Below are 18,261 nucleotides of genomic sequence, written 5' to 3'. Positions count from 1 at the left end.
TTGTATTTTATAAAACAAATGTAAACCTAATTGCAAAATAAAAATGAATGAGTGAATAAATAAATAAATGAATGAATGAATGAATGAATGAATGAATGAATAAATAGATAGATAGATAGATAGATAGATAGATAGATAGATAGATAATAAATAAATAAAAAAATAAATAGATGGATAGATAGATAGATAGTTAAATAAATAAATAGATAAATAAATAAATAAACAAATAAAAAAATAAATAAAAAAATAAATAAATAAATAAATAGATAAATAGATAAATAAATAAATAAAAATAAAAATAAAAATAAAAATAAAAATAAAAATAAATAAATAAATAATATTCCCCGACACCTATTGAATCTTCCTAAGTACTATTTTCCACACTCTTACACTGCGTCACCCTTCCATTACGTTTAGACTCATTTACAATATAACGACCTGGCTAGCCAAACAGAACATCTGTACTCCCAATTGTGTTTCCCCTTAAACCCATAACAATTCTGCACTTTTTCCATTACCAATTTTCTCAAAATATTAGATCTATTATCTCTAAAGGGGTTTCGTACCAGGGGTCACTCGGCCAAGAAGCCATTTTATGAACCTATAGCAATACTGCTAGTAACACTTTATTCCCTGCTGAGATCCACTTTCAATCTTTATGCAAAGGAAATTTCTATCGCCAATTAGCACAGTACAAAAGGCGAGCTGTTAACACTACCTGAAAGTGTCTGAATGTATCGGCGTAGGTTTGTGTTACTGAGATCCATTTGCGAAAGGAGGATTTCATGCAGTGCGGTAAGTCAAATTTTGAATGAGCGAGTGACATTATAACAAATATCTACGGCTTATGTACAGTGAGTCATGTGGAACAGAGACCACCTTGCTTTACTTTTCGAGTAAATCCTCATTAACGACAAAACACCTCAGCACATCCAAAGAGTTCATTGCTTCAGACTACTTACTTTTCGGTTCTAAAAGTATCTGAAAAAGCGGTCTATGGGGATCAAGTTATTCAGCTCGTTCGGACACGGAGTTTCCGTCAATGTGTAAGCTTATGCAAGCTTAACTTGGACCACTGAATGATTTTAATGCAAATGGATTCATGTTTATCACAGAAACAGTTGGTAATTTTTTCTTGGGTCTCATTACTTGTATGAGCTTTGCATCTTACCACTGGTTGATATTTTGTCTAGAGCCTTTTATATCATATAGTATAGTCAGCAGCTGCCAAAAATATAATCTTACAGAGAACCTATCAATTGCATTATCCTCATTCCGTTCCCCCTTCCTTCACACAAGAAGAGCCGCCGTGGGCCACAGAAAAACAATCCGCTCTAAAGCCGTTGTGTATTTGAACCATTCTTGCAAAGAATAAAATTTACATCTTAATAAAAATGTCTTTTTTCATATTCAAACCATTGCAAGCCAATGATTTATATCCCTAAATAGGTGCAACCTTTACCAAGCTTTGTTTACAACTCTCTAGGCCCTATTTCAAAAGTTCTTTTAAAATAAAACACTACAGAAGAAGCTAACTCTGAGAATCATTGTTCTACCTTTTCTTTATGGCCGAAAGGCTGCAGCTTGCAGATAATCTAGAAAAACGGTGAAGCAAAAAAAAAAATCGCTTTTTAAACAAAAACCAGAATTCGGTATCGTATTTTTGTTATAAACTCTTAAGTATAAGACGTCTAATTTTCAGTTGATGCTGGGCCGTTCATATGTTTGGAGAATTTTTGCCATGTTCATAAGGGAGGAGCGTCACGCCTTCTCTAGCCTTCCGAAACGGATAGCCCAGATCGATCTCTGAAAAGATGGGAAAGTGCTGTAAATAAATCTTCAAAATTATCTCTGTTTTACTGCCCATCCGAAAGCTAAATCCAAGTTTCAATGAACAATGTGTTTTCTTATTAGCTATCGTTTTAATTTCAAGGATAATCATTTTCTGATCAGTGAGATGAAATTTGAAGTCGTTCGTGAGGTTTAGCAAACGAGCGGAGGTCTAGGCATGTTGGAAGTCAAATCAGGCACGAATTTGGATCGAAACGAGTACTCAGTATTTTTTATTAGAAGGGCAATCAAATATTCAATGCTGACAAGAATAATATCATTTGGTAAGACTTTTAGTGCAAGGTTTATTTATTTTTCCATCTCTCTCTTATCGCCTCTTTATCTCGGATATTTTTGCTACTTGTGGTCTCTGCTTATTACTAGTCACAGTCACAGTCACCACCTTGGAAGAATAACCGGCAAAGTTAGACATAGTAGAGGGAAGTGTTATTTATTTGTTCAGCCACGCAAAGCTCCGAAGCGTAAATTTACAACGAAATAAACATCGAATACGAACCACAACATTGCCTCAGAGTCTTTGACATGGCCTCCAGAGACCTCTCCAAGCGCTAAAAACATATAAACGCTTATTTTATCATTGGCATATTGGCATAATAATAAATGCATAATAAATGAGTGTCGTTTCTGTCTATGTTTATCTTTTTCTAGTTTCTAAATCTTAGTATGTATAATAAACAAATTACTTCATGGTTGGCTCGCTTGTACAATTTTTATTCACTCGTTGTTATGAATCAAACTTACTCCCTCGAAGACTCGTTCGTTCGTTTGATTTCATCACAACTCGTGAATAGAGGGGGGGGGGGGGGGGTTGACACCCTTCCCATAATGCACTTCGTCAAAACATATTATTAACCGCCGCGCGTCGTTATGGCGCGCAGATGATCGTAGGCATGAAGGCGGTAAGAGCAAGATGGAATAGCTCCGAGGCATTCCGAGGAAGAAACTAGCTTGATTATCGCCGAATGCCTCGACAATGAAAATTCAAGATTTAAATTTGAAAACAGATGTTTTCTTTGCCTTTCAAATATACGGCCTTCTCCCACGGGCCTTACTCAATCCCGGGCGATGTAACGATTTAATTTCAATACCTATGCCTTTAATATTTAATTTAATTTTTCTTGGTAAAGATTGCACTAACGGTCACGAGAAATTTGTTTCCTAGCTAAAAATGACTACAAAATAACAAACTTTTAAAATTGCGTGCGCGCGCGCCGGGAATGGCGTCATTTTCAATTGCCCGTGAAACGCGCGCAGACAGTTTTAAAAATAAAATAGACCTACAATAACCTTATTTTCTAGCCAAAGTTGGCAAATTATTCCTCGACCTCAAGGCTTAGTTGTAGTCTAATTATTCTTCTGGCAAATCCTCATCAAATAATGAGGATTTTACATTTTCTTCGATGCATTTTGACGGATTTTTCCCGCAAATTTCGCGCTTTTTTTTGCTGCTAAGGCCCTGGCCAAACGATAGTGCTGAATAACGTATGCGCATGCGGGTGTTCTGGCGAAAACAAACAAAATCTCAGTGTTGAATCGTTCAAGTAAATGTACGAAAGGCTGAATTCGGTCGCTGTTTTGACTTACTGTACAGCATTAAAACCATACTGTACAAAAGATGATGATGAGGGAGTCATATAGAAAATTTTAGCCTTAAGTTTGATCTAGTTTTCTTAGCATTCGCCAAAATGTGACAGTTCGCCGGTAAAACGCCGCCATTTCAAAACAAAAAGGCTGGTTTAACCGCGCGGTACTGGAACAAGTCTTGCGTTTTTCAGCACTGGTGGCCAAACGAGGAAACATGTTGTCCGCGCGCATGTTTCCTCAATGTTTCCCAGTTTGGCCACCATGGAAACATTGTTTCGCGACACAAATTTTTTGTCTAGGACACAAAAAATGTTTCCACAACGACGGAGAAACATTTCATGTTTCCAAGCGCGTAAAAACATTGTTTCCCGAATGTATCTTCGTTTGACCACGCAAAGCAACAATTTCTAGGCTCGTTGTCTGGCAACGCTCGCCGTGATTGCCTTGTGTATACATAACATTATTTTCATCTTCGAAATGATCAAAGTTAATCTACGGGTCTGCTTTTTCGATATTTACGGAGCACTGTACTTGACGTGGGTCCTTGTTTGACAAACAGTGCGCATGCACGTGGCGCTGTAGAGGAAACATGTTTCCCGATGTTTCGTGACCGTTTGGCCAACCGCGGAAACATTTAGGAAACATGTTTCCTTAATGTTTCCGGCAACATCCTCGTTTGGCCAGGGCCTAACTTAGAAAATCAATCAATCAATCAATCAACTTTATTTTATCATCAAATATATTAATTATTTACATGATATGCATAAATTATGAAGATGAGGAGCCTACTGAAAGCAAGATACTTATAAGTGTAGGCCCCTTTGGGATGGTTTTATGATAGTCAAATATGTTGCTCTTATAATTTTGTGAATACCGATCAAATATAAAAATATATATATATATATTTTACACTCAAATATTTATAATCAAATGCTGCTTTTGTCTGAAAGTAATTGATACTTAATTGCTTTCTTAAAACTAAATATAGATCTACATCTTTTTGTTTTCTCACTGAGAGTACTCCAGACTTTTGGACCCATGTAGGATATTGAGAATTGCCCACGTTTTGTTTTCCTGAGTGTTTGTCTGTAGTCACGAGAGCACCTAGTATTGTAATTGTGTATTTGGTTGTTTTTCTTAAATATATTGGTGAATGTGCTGGGTAATAGCTTGTTGTCAAATTTAAACATAATTAGAGCCGTTTCTAGGATGTTAATATTTTTTTACAGTTAATATTCCCTCATTTTTGAAGAGTGGTTCACTATGGCTGTAATAACTAGAGTTTGTAATAATCCTGACACGTCTCTTTTGAAGGAGATGGATACGATTCAGAAAGCTTGGGAAGTTACATGCCCAAATAGCATCACCATATTGAATGTAAGGGTGGACTAGGGTATAATATAGTGATTTTAAACTATTATTTGGTGATAGTGATGGATAGTGTTTCAATTTATTAATTATTCCTATGTTTTTTGTAATCTTAGATGAAACATGATTTATATGAAATTTCCAACTTAGTTTATTATCTATTATTAATCCTAAAAATTTTGTTTCACTAACTTCTTTTATTTGGTCATTGTTTATGTTTATACAAACTGCGTTTTTGTTAAGATTTTTACGGTTGCTAAAAATCATATAGTTTGTCTTTTTTGTGTTTAATGATAATTTGTTAGTTTTAAACCAAGTTGAGAGATTGTTGAGCTCGGTATTTATCTCTTGGCTATCTGTATCGATTGATTTACATTTAAATGTGATATTTGTGTCATCTGCAAACAGAGTGAAATTAAATGAATTTGTGGAGTTTATATCTATTAAGAATAATAATGGCCCGAGAATTGTTCTCTGGGGAACACCATATGTTATATTTAGCACCTCAGACTTGGTTTCATTAAATTGAACAAATTGCTTTCGATTGCTTAGGTAATTTTTAAACCAATTTAGTGGAATGCCTCTTATGCCATAGAATTCAAGTTTTTTGAGTAAGAATATTGTGATTAAGGGTATCAAAGGCTTTTGATAAATCTAAAAAAATCCCAATTGTATCTAGTCCTTTATCCATAACAGATGTTATCCGTTCTACAAAGTCACATACAGCCATCGCTGTTGAATGATTATGCCTGAACCCATACTGATTGATGTTGAGGATGTTACATTTATTGATATATGAAATCAGTTGATTGTAAACTGCTTTTTCATATAATTTAGAAAAACAAGGTAGGATTGAAATTGGTCTGTAATTTTTTAACTGCTCTTTTTCCCCCGATTTAAAAATAGGAATAACTTTAGCAATTTTAAGCTGATCTGGCATTATACCAGTCATGAGAGATTTGTTAATGAGTGTACTGAGAGGGCTTGATAGGATTGACATTGATGCCTTTACTACTTTAATATCGATTCCATCCAAACCATAGCTGTTTTTATTTTTTAAAGAACATGCTAGTTGACGTATTTCGTCTGGCGTGGTTAAACGGAAACGCATGTTGTTACTGTAGTTTCCTTTTAAAAATGCTTTATATTGACATGTGTGTTATTAATTTCTTTTGCAAGGTTAGCTCCTATGTTTGTAAAATAATATTCGCAAACTTATTTGCAATATCCTTAGGATTAGAAAAGGCTTACTCGCTATCTTTGAGAGTTTCGGGATATTGTAGTTTTTTTTAATTCTTTTTCAAAATGGAATTTAGTATTTTTCAGGTCTCATTTAGATCTGCCTTTGATTTCTCTAGACAATTTACAAAGTAATTCCTTTTGACTGTTTTCAATAGATTATTGAGTTTGTTTCTGTATTGTTTGAATTTATTTGAATTTGATAAAGTTGGTGATGTAAGTGACTTTTTATATAGCTTATATTTTCGTTGAATTGATTTGAGGAGACCTTTTGTTAGCCATGGTTTTCTTGTAGTACCATTTAATCTCTGCTTTTTTAAAGGGAAACATGTATCATACATATCTGTGACACAGTTTAGGAAGTTATTATATGCCTTATTTGTGTCACCATTTGTTGTGACATCTGACCAATTTATTAATCCAATTTTGTTTACAAAATGTTCTATACTTGAAGCATTAATTGTTCGTTTATAGCCGATGCACTTTTGTCTTTAATTTTTTGTGGTCAATGTTCGCACATGAAAAATCGGAATGTGATCAGATATGTCAGCGTATAATAAGGCGCTATAAGTGTTAACATTACTGATGTCGTTTGTAAAGATGTTGTCAATTAGAGTCGCGCTATGACTTGTTATTCTCGTAGGCTTGCTAATTGTAGTGGAGTACATTGTATCTAAGAATTGTTTGGTAAGATCGTGATGTTGTAAATTTATCAAGTTTAGATTGAAGTCACCAAGAAGGTAACAGTTTTTATTTTCCTTATTTAGTTTTGTTGTTAGGGCATCTATTTCCTTGATAAATTCAATAACCTTTGAATCAGGTGGTCTGTAAATTACTTCAACTAGTGTGTTTTTTAATTTTTTGTTTTGGATTTCAACGAAGATGGTTTCCATAGTGGAATTGTTATAGTTTAGGTCATTTCGTAATTTGAATTGTGTACCATTAAGAATGTAAATACCAACACCTCCTCCTTTTTTGTCAATGTTTTCATTTCTGTTTTTATGCACAAACTCGTAGCCGGCTAAATTTAAAACGCTTGGGGCATCTCTTTCAAGCCAGGTTTCTGTTATTCCAATAATGTTGAAATTGAATGATGTATTATCTACTAGATTTCCCTGCTAGCAGAGGCCTCTTTTCTCTGTATTTCGCTGGGCTGGAGTTCGCGAGGAAAAGATACCTCTGCCATGGGTCGAAACTGTTTCTGTTGCGCATGCGAGAGCGTTAATAAGCGACCGACGTGCCAAAACCCGTACCATCGCGCGAAAGCTGTCAATATGCTAATATGCTTTGCATGGGCTTAGTCGGAAATCATGAATCAAACTGCGGTTAGTTCTCCTCTTCGAAAAAAGAAAACAACTGTTCAATTTCAATCACCTAAAACGTCACTAAAAAGATTGAACAACAAACGCAGCAAAGACGAGTTTTGTCTTGTTTGTGGGATTAATTTCAAGACATCTGGGACATGTAGATATCGCACAATTGGATTCGAAGAAAATGTTACAAAACTTTTTGGTAAACTTAGATCAGCTATTCCCAGAAGAATATGCAAAACCTGTAAACGGAAGATTGACTCGTTAGTCAAAAAAGAAAAAATTCTGAATGAAGATAAAGCATTGAATGGCTTCTTTTATAATTCGTCGCGTGATATTTCTATGGAGGACGCCGTTTCGAATGCGGGCTTATTATCCCGCAGCGGATATACGTTTCATGCATGCGCTAGTCATTGTGGGCTCAAATAGTGGCCAGTAATTAATGAACGGAGCATGCGCTCTGGATCTCGTCCACGATCGTGGACGGCGGTTTGATCAAACGAACTTGCGACCCATGGCAGAGGTATATTTTCCTCGCGAACTCCAGCCCAGCGAAATACAGAGAAAAGAGGCCTCTTCTAGCAGGGAACTACTAGATGTTCAATACTGTCAATATTTTTGTTAAAACTCCTTGCATTAATATGTAACAGTGAAAAACTGTTAAGTGAATTTAAACTCTCTTGGCGTATTAATTGATTAAATTGAGTGTTGAGAAAGTATTTATCTTGGTTAGTGTTCAAATACATGTCACGATCAGATTGCTCGGATACGACCAAGCGCAAGCGCTCATGGGCAGGGTGTCAAACCACCTAACTCGTGAATAAAAATCGTACGCGCTCACCAACCATGAAGTAATCTCTATTTACATGATCTGGAATTAGTTTATGGGAACTTGTGATATCGCCATCGGTGAAATAGCGGGTTTGTAACACAGGGATCCCGAGTATATTTTTTTTAACATAGGCGTTGCGGGGAGTTTCAAATATCAAGAAATATATATATCAAGGTTGAAATTATCGCATCCAATCAAACTAAGTGAAGAAAACAATTTTCCTATTTTGGGTAAGGTTAATGAAGCTCTCAAAATAAAAGTTTTTGCACAGGGCACACGCGTTGTGTGTGTGTCTTTATTTTTTTTAAGGTGGCGTTCCCTCTCTGGTCACAACACGCGCTTCTTATATTTTTTTTTTCGGCAGAACAATTATGTCCACAGGGTATCCGCTTTATTATTATTATTATTATTATTATTATTGTTATTATTATTATTATTATTATTATTATTATTATTATTATTATTACTATTATTATTACTATTACTATTACTATTACTATTACTATTACTATTACTATTACTATTACTATTACTATTACTATTACTATTACTATTACTATTACTATTACTATTACTATTACTATTACTATTACTATTACTATTACTATTACTATTACTATTACTATTACTATTACTATTACTATTACTATTACTATTACTATTACTATTACTATTACTATTACTATTACTATTACTATTACTATTACTATTACTATTACTATTACTATTACTATTACTATTACTATTACTATTACTGTTACTGTTACTATTACTGTTGCTATTACTGTTGCTATTGCTATTGCTATTCATATCAAAAATATTCCCCACGGATAGTGTCCTTCGTATGGATTGCCTTATATGGGCATAGATGCCCATATTTAGAAGAGCTAAAGTTCCCCCGATCCCCGATCTCTAGAAAACATGGTGAAAAATACTGATTCCTGTCAATTTGAGACTCGCGGCAAAAATTATCAATCAAAACTTGCTCGCTTGGTCAAATCTTTTTCTTACTAATCCTATAAAGTCCTTAGACCCAGGCCTCCAAGAGATTGACCGAGCAGGTTTTAAGGTCACCCAAATATTGATATGGCTATTGCTATTGCTATTGCTATTGCTATTGCTATTGCTATTGCTATTGCTATTACTATTAATATATTAATATCTTAATTTTTATTATTATTATTATTATTATTATTATTATTATTATTATTATTATTATTATTATTATTATTATTATTATTATTATTACTATTATTATTATTATTATTATTTCGAATTCTCATTTTGCAAGCGAACTGTTGCCTGTTTAACAGCTGATAAGATCTGAGTCTTTTTGCCTGAAGTTACAATTTTAGCCTGCGAAAGCAGACGCCTAGCCGATTGTTCGCCGCTACTGCGGCGGGGCGATTCACAATACAGCGTCGCATGACGAGAATTCTCGTGGTAACTAAAAAATAATCTCGAGCATTTTCAAAGGGATTCGATAGCAGCTATCGGCAGGGGTTTCTCCTGCGGACACAAACAAACGAGAACGCGAAAGAACCGAGACGCGACACTGTTAAGTGAACTGATAGAAACAAACAGAAACAAACAAACAAACTGCTATCAAGGTCTTGTCAGCGTAACGAGAAGAGGCGTAACGAGAAGAGGGGTAACGAGAAGAGGCGTAACGATGCCGAGGGTGACAGTTCTAGCACCCAATTATAATGAAATATTATATGATATAATTGATAAAAAAAATAATGGTCACGGAAGTCATTCCAATAAAATTTCTGAATTGAATTCCCGAATAGATCCAAATTCAATCCTTGCGTATCAATAACTTTCGTCCATACCTATTTTCTATTCTTCCCCGTTCTAAACGTTGATAAATACATAAAGATTAAGTGAATTTCCTTCCAATACACCAGAAAATACAAACGTCGAAACTTGTCAAAAAGAAACGTCGATCTTTTGGACACTCAGGTAAATCGGCATTGTAGATTTCTTTAGACCCAGTAGTATGAAGTAAAAAAAGAATAATGCAAAATGAACAGTTCTCGCCTTTGCTTCAACTGACACGGCTATAATGCATTTTATCATAAAAAAAGAATAATGCAAAATGAACAGTTCTCGCCTTTGCTTCAACTGACACGGCTATAATGCATTTTATCATATTACTAAAAGTAATATTACTCGAACGATGCCGGGCGGCGGAGGAGTTTGGCTCGCGTATGTAATCCTACCGAGTGTACACGAAATAATGTCACACATATCTATCCATTTCATAGTTGGTCTATTCATATTTCATAGTTGATGTATTCATTTCATATTTGATCTATTCATTTCATAGTTGATCTATTTATTTCATAGTTGACCTATTCATTTCATAGTTCAAGTTGATTTTTCATTTCATAGTTGATCTATTAATTTCATAGTTGATCTATTCGTTTCATAGTTGATCTATTCATTTCATAGTTGATCTATTCAATTCATAGTTGACTATTCGTTTCATAGTTGATCTATTCATTTCAAGTTGGTCTATTCGTTTCATAGTTTATCTATTCATTTCAAGTTGATCTATTCATTTCAAAGTTGATCTATTCGTTTCAAGTTGATCTATTCATTTCATAATTGATCTATTCATTTCATATCTGATCTATTCATTTCATAGTTGATCTATTCACTTTATAGTTGATCATCTGTTAATGATATGAGAGACTGTGCGTTGTGTTGACTTTTTTTTTAAAAGCCAACATTTTGAAAAGTAATGACGATATGGATTTTTGTGATAAACATTTCCCTTTAAAAACAATACCCCGCCCCTATGTCTTCAATCTCCTTTTTCCCCTCCCTTTCTGAAAAACAACCCTGATGTATTAAGGGGTTCAATTGTCGACTTAAAATCACTCAGGCCAGCATCTTATGTGAGTTGTTGATTTGGTGAGATGAGTGGCCACATGTCTGGTAATACAAACAGCTTCTGTGCATTGCAGTTTCTTGTAAAATTGCTCAATTTGACATTTTGAACGTGTACGCATCACGGCGCTTAATGTAGCCTGTATTTGGCCGCAGGTTATTTCCCAATAGCGAACAATCAGCAGGAGAGTGTTATTGCTTATAACAAACGCACATTATTTCATTATACCTTGAAGCACAAATAAAACATGAAATTCCACAAAGAGTCAATCAGAGCCACGTAGCGATCACCAAATTGTTACAAGTTCTAAGATTTAATTATCTACTTGCGCTACTATGGGGTAAGCAATTATAGTTTGACATCTCATTTGGACTTTGTTTGATTTCTTACCGCTCTTCTGACATAAAAGGGAAATGCAGTTGCCATTCGTTGTGAATTATTCTAATTCACTTGAAACAACTATTCCCAATAACTGGTTAAACGTTACATTTGACGCTAAATGTTCAGACACACAAAAAGCGCCTATCCTGGCTCCTGCCTTCGAATCCAATTTTAGCCCAAGGCACGGGAACTCAGCCAGACATAATTTTCACCAAATGAGGCAATAAAATCTTATTTACCCCCCACTTCTGTAGTCAATCTCTTATATCTTTCAAGCAGGCTTGCTACAAGACAGCAGCAGTTCAATTTACGAGTGTAAAATCTTCTATCCCTTTCCGCGAATCGTAAGTTTTACATAATCAAATAGTGCTTAGCTTCCAAATGCTAAAATGGAAAATTTACTTGCCGAGATTTAAAAAAATCCTACCAGAGACAGCACGAGATTAAACTGAAAATGGCAGTGAATTGTGAAACTTGAAGTTTCTTTGTTACCATTTTCATTTTTATTAGGGTCGGAATCTGAGATTTTTTTACCGATATATAATTGAAAGTTTTTTTTGCAATTAGTTGGAAAACATTGCAGTCGGTGGATAGAAAGTGAGCATTTAGTTGTAGCATTATTCCCAACGTTTATTCCCAGTTCCAATTCTTAAATGGTAGTGATATATGTTTCTTTACTTTCGGTTTTCGTCCTTGTTGTTTTTGTTACTTCATCGAGTTGTCATTCATGTGGGGCTTTAGCTATTCCTATTTGGCTTGGTACCCCAGGAATGGAGAAAAACCCATCACCATGGCTTGAAGGCCACGAAGTATTTATATGTGTTCCCCGAAAGCCCCATCTACTACCAATTTTTAGTTAACAATTTTTATGTGACAATTTTGTCAGTGTAGAGGGAGCAAAGTTGTCAATTTTTATTTGGTAATTAAAATTACTCAAAAGCTAGCAGGTTTGCTTTTACTCGGGAATTAAAAATTGTCACACATGAAAAATTGCTAGTGTAGATGCCAACAAATATAGTTGTCAATTGAAAATTGTCAACTAAAAATTGTTAGTGCAGATGGGGCTTAATAAGTAAGGGTCGTACGACTTTTACCGCTCTTTTCATGAAGGTTTTATACTGTTTTGTCTTATTGTTGAAATGCCGATTCTAGAAAAAAAATGATTGCCTTTTCTTTAAGTTTTGAAAATAAACACTGAAAAGACATTGGAACAACGCAGCTTTATACTTAACAATTATACCATTTCCATTGAGGTGGATAGTGGCGAAATATTTACCGAGAGCCGAAAGCTCGAGGTAGATATTTTTAAAGCAATATGACAAGTTTGTCAAGCATATATTAGTTTGCGGCCAGTTTACAAATAAAAAACGGACATAAACGAAAATTTTTAATTTCGGAACACTGCCCGCAATTTCTTGTCAAAGAAGACGTTAAGCAAAGACATTCCTGTTTAAAGACAACTGAAATCTTCATTTACAGCATGTTCTCCTTACGCGTAAGTCAAATACTTTCTGGACTTCTAAAGTTTCTTTGCTTGAATACCCTTTTAGAAAACGAATCCTAAAAAAAAGACCATTTGATATCCGATGTATATTGGATTGATATTAATTTTTTATTCTTCTTGCCGCGATCATTGGATCACTTTTCACCAGTAAAGCAATAAATTACAAAAGCGGGGATCATGATTGTGAAGGCCTTTTCTAGAGACATCATGATTGTGAAGGCCTTTTCTAGAGCCCTTTCCCATACTAGCAAATAAATCATGAGATATAAATCAATCGCCTTGAGGAATGCACAGTCTGCCTTGCAAAATCTGTGATGGAAACAATATTAATAAAGACCCTTTAGTGAGCAATCAACAGAAGCAATGGCCATTTCTCACCTGTTTGGCAGGTTTCTAGGCAACCAGACTAAGTAATAAGTATTGTCAAGAGTTTGCTACTCTTAGAACTATTCAGAGCTAAAGTATCCTTCACCAGTTCACCCAAATGGGTACATCAAGTAATTAAATCACGAACTTGAATGCAAGTCTTGGTTTCTAGCAGCTTTATTTGAAGAGTATAAGGTATAAAACAGACACGGTTTGGGGAAAAACGCATTTCTCGCGTGCGAATGAAATCCGTTGTGATCAGTTAGCCAAGGTGACGTGCTCTGCCATAAAAAGTAAAAAGGTGGGTTTTCTGCGTAAACTAAAAATGGACTCATTACAGTTTCAAAATAACTAATACGTATAGTAATTTCAACAAGCAACAGTTTTTATTGTTGCTTTTATTTCACTTATTTCATTCAACTACCTTTTTATTTTTATTGTATACATCCGCTAGTCTTAAAAACCATCATTTTGCTTTTTTCAATTTCCTCTTAAATCGTATCGAAGGTCAAAGTACTTTTGATCAATTTGTATGAACAGATTCCACGCTGTTTTTGACAACACGCCTCCGCGAAACGCAATGCGTGCAAATGAAGGCGTAAATGTTTTCCATCAGCGGCGAATAACGGAAATCCTTTGAAAGTTGAAACCTTAAGTGCATTTAGTCAAACATGAGAGGGCAGACTTTCGAAAAATAAAGAAATCATGTTAATGCAAAGTTGTAATGTTAGTAAAAACACAGAGAGCCTACTTACAATGTTTTTATTCTAACCCTTTGCCTTTCTAAAGCTCGTCTAACGCTCGTTTTGACGTATCATCCAAACGGCTTTTTATTATTCAACTCCAATCCCTATTTACCCGTAACTTAAGAAGCACGATACCACGATTACTTTCCATTCGTAGTTTTATTGCAGTCAAATTGAAAAGTGATAATTGTCCGTAATTACTTTACGCCCTTTTGACCATGCGTTGTCTTCAAGTGACATGAGAATACGACAAGTCGAACGGACATGGCGCCACAATATTGTGTGTAAATACTATGGCTTAGAATGCCGTGCGGACACGTATACCATGGGCTTTGAATACCGTACGAACCGAAACAAATTACGCTTAAACTTTATTTTTTTAGCAGTGGCGGATCTAGGATTTAGAAAGGGGGATGATCTTGTTGACAGTCTGACAGATTTTAAGGAATATATATTTCATGTTACAAATTCTTCTACGAAATTTCGAGAATACTTTTATTTTCCCGTTTGTGAAAAGCGCGTTACTTATTTAAGTTTTGAATTACAGAAAATCAAAAGCATAACTATCTGCAGCGCCATAAAACACCCACAGACCTCTTGTCGACACCATTGCGTATTCTATCGTGCAAAAAGTTTTACAAAAACCCTGCAGTTTGCGCTTTCTATTTTCGAGTGCAATTGCATCAATAACAACACAATTTTAAAGAAATTCTACCTGCGAATTGTCAAAAAGCTTGAAAAGCTCATGGCAAGAACCCAACATATTGCGTTGCTAGAGAAATTAATTTTTTTTACATTTCTGACATCTTCCCTCCATACATTATTTTTGTTTGCTTACAGTGCTCTATGAGAGATACCTGTTAACCTTCTTAGGTGAAAAGTGTAGGGAAAAATACGTTGAAGATGGAAGGAAGAGAATAATGATGAGAGAGTTTGTTAGTGCTGTTGCTTTTGTTGGCTTAAAAATGTTATTAGCGTATGGTTGCCCCCGCCCCAAACATCATCCTGACCCCTCTCAATGCCACCTGGCATCCATGAATTAGCATTCTCCCTTAATTAAGGTTCTCAAGTATACACTATCAATTAGTATATAAAACTCGGGAACCTCGCAAGAACGAGTGATTTGATTGATTGAGAAACTCGGGATAAAATGCAATATACATCTCCTAGGAGGTGGATATTTCCTGGGTCCCAAAATCAAGAAAATGCCGGGTGTAACAGCCGATTTGCAAATATTTTCGAAAAAAAATTGCTCTAAAGCTCGTTTTATATACTAAAACATTTATACCATTTCCATTTCGGTAGATAGTGGCTTTAAAAATATCTACCTCGAGCCTTCGGCTCTCGGAATGGTATAATTGTTAAATATAAACAGATGCTATTGTTAGCTGTTCATGTGAGCAACAAAAACAAATTGTGCTTATTATCATAAGGAAGCTTGATTATAACATTTTTACAGATGGCAGTAAATAAAGCAATCATGTAAATAACCTTTTCTGCTGTTTCATTGCAAGTTCTTACTAAAAGTGTGTTTGATGCATATTGCATGATTCATGTTTTCTAGAACATCCTTGGAATAAAGCTTAGTTCTTTTACCGTATTGACTTTGTATTCCAATCAAAAGCTAGTAATTATTGGTTTTACTTTTCAAGCCATACAGGTGGTAAACACAGGGGTGCATACACCAAAAAGTAGTGATTCAATTCTTTCAAAATAATTCCCAAGATTTTAAAGACTTTTGAATAATATCAACATATATGCCACCCCCAAATCCCTGTCATAGGATGTCAGCTCTATTTTTTTAGGTGTTTTTTTCTTGGCTTCATAACAAGTTATTTCTTTTCAAGAATGGATATAGAGCCCGATGTCAAATAATACAATTAATTTATACATTAGGGGTAGACAGCACAAATGAATAATATGGAATATTAGCTCATAAGCTCAAGTCTTTGATTAAAATCATGTAAACAATGTAAAATAAAAGTACTTTATCAACATCGATATATATCTGTATTAGGATACGAAGCACAATATGGGTGATCTACAGTGGATCTAAAAGCACGGGGTGGCTTGCTCTACTGCAGGGAAATTTCAGGTATTTAATGGGAAGGACCATATATGCCCTTTTGGATAGGCCAGGGTCTGAGAGCGTTTCTGCTTCCTTTTCAAAACCTTGTCCAGCTAACGGCTATAGAAGCCCCTCATTGAGCATCAGAGGGACTCTCAATCAACTTTGTACCAAGTACTTTAAATTTAAATCAGTCAATCTTTTATTACGAAATATTCAAACTAGCAGGATACTGTTTACAACAATATTTTCCATGGAGTTTACTTATATTATTAAGAATCAAATACAGACTAAGTTGTAGCTGTACTTGAAAAACATGATTTTATTTACAGATGCATTAAATTAAAGCTAGACAATTATGAGTCAAAATGCAGTTTTTAATACGGCTGGTCTCTTTCGTTTGGGAAAAAATATTTATTGCCCTGCCCTTTTAAGAATAACACTGTGACAATATGCAGTAAATATAACTTACTGTCGAATCCGTTGTATCGCGACCCGGGTTTTCTGTTCCGTCAGTACACTGTTAGTTTCAGGGAGTTATTTTTACTCCACTCAGAGTGTAAAAACTACTCTTTGCGATGGAGTACTTTTAAAGGAGTAATTTGAACCCCTTTATTGGAGTAAAAACTACTCCACTGAGGAGTATTTTTTTTGTTTACTCCCTTAACGGAGTAAGTTTTACTCTGCTAAGAATTAGTATCGAATGTTTCTTAGAAAAAGAGTGATTTTCACTCTTGTTGGTCAAATAATGGAGTAAAAAGTACTCTTTTCTGGGGGGTAATTTTAGCAGAGTAAAAGCTACTCCAACTATCTGAAGTGAAAAGAGTTATTTTTACTCCAGATGGTCAAGAAATGGAGTAAAAAAGTACTCCTTTGAGGGGGTAGGTTTTGAAGAGTAAAAACTACTCCAGCCATCTCGTGTTGAAAGAGTAGTTTTTACTCCAGCTGTATCTTTTTAGAGCAGTAACAAACCACACCAAATATATAAAATAAAGCGAGTTGTTTTTTTACTCTGAATTAGCTGAATTTAAGAAGGAAAACGATAGTCTTTATTATATAAGACAACAGATAAAAATAATAATTTATCGTATTTATTGTTGAGACAAAAAACTCTACCCTGTGCCTAGGAGTTTCCTGAGATTTCCTAAGTTCGATCAAAACAACAAAATATGATTAAACTTCCTAAAAATTCCTAGGATTTCCTAGTATAAGCAGTAGACCAGAAAATCGGAATAATTTGGATAAGAAAATCTTAGGAAGAAGATTTGAAGCATTCTACAATTTAGGAACTCTTAGGAAATCCTAAAAGAACATTTTCAATACAAGAACAGGCCTCACCATACTTGCAAATATTGTCAGCTATACTACAACAATAGGAAATGTAATCAAAGACAGGCATTGGACTCGAACATGAGTTTTATGTGGTGTACTTCCAGAATTCGCTTAGAATAATTAGTACTGCATTGAAAAGAAAGATAGGTAGGGTGATAATTGTATAAAATTCTTAGATCCGATTTGAGCATTATAAAATCATATATATTGTTTCTAATAGAAATGCTACTTGAGATTATAAAAAAAAGAAGTCCCGCTTTGCAGATAGAAGACGGCTCACCAGGACCCGTAAAACCAAAATGTACCGGGCGTCCCTCGCTTTAGTGGCCGAGAGGGGCTTGGGCCCAAGGCGCAAAATCATAACGGTCGAACGAAAGCCATTATCACAGCCTCCAAACGGATAGCCGTTTGTTCCCGTCTTTTCTACGCGTAATTCACCTTTTTTAAGGATTTGATGGCAGAAAATGGATTGAAGTAAAAGGTTAGTGTGTAATGGGCTTTATAATGTGATAGGTACAATAGTAAATGTGATTTGTGCGACCAACTTCAGCATCAAATCATCGTTCGTGAGCTGATTTCTCGAACTAGACTGATATGTTTTGTGATTCTTTGTTATCTTCCAAAGCAATACTACCTTCTTATTTGTTTCTCTTATTATCTTCGCAGGACATTATGATAGAGATAGTAAAATGTGCTCGAGTTGCAAAGCCAGAAAAGAAAGAAGTTTGAGGTATAAGGAATGTATCAATGCGTAAATCGCAAGAAACGAATAAAAACTTCG

General features: G+C 34.9%; 1 protein-coding gene across 2 annotated transcripts in view; it reads left to right on the top strand.

Moving 5' to 3' along the window:
- Positions 1-250: 250 nt before the first annotated feature.
- The window catches only part of LOC5518316 (histamine H2 receptor), a 30,414-nt gene continuing 12,403 nt past the window's right edge, over positions 251-18,261 (top strand). Inside the window, exon 1 of one of the 2 annotated variants that reach the window (XM_032362968.2) lies at positions 251-795. The gene's annotated coding sequence lies outside the window, so the exon portion shown is untranslated. Of the gene's footprint in view, positions 796-10,768; positions 11,809-18,261 lie in introns of those variants that run through there. The other variant, XM_001638232.3, reaches the window with a different exon arrangement.

Source organism: Nematostella vectensis, chromosome 1 (genome assembly GCF_932526225.1).
Source record: "Nematostella vectensis chromosome 1, jaNemVect1.1, whole genome shotgun sequence".
In the NCBI taxonomy this organism is placed as follows: Eukaryota; Metazoa; Cnidaria; class Anthozoa; order Actiniaria; family Edwardsiidae; genus Nematostella; species Nematostella vectensis.
Note: the sequence above shows the minus strand (reverse complement) of the source record. Positions and strands in the feature narration are given on the sequence as shown.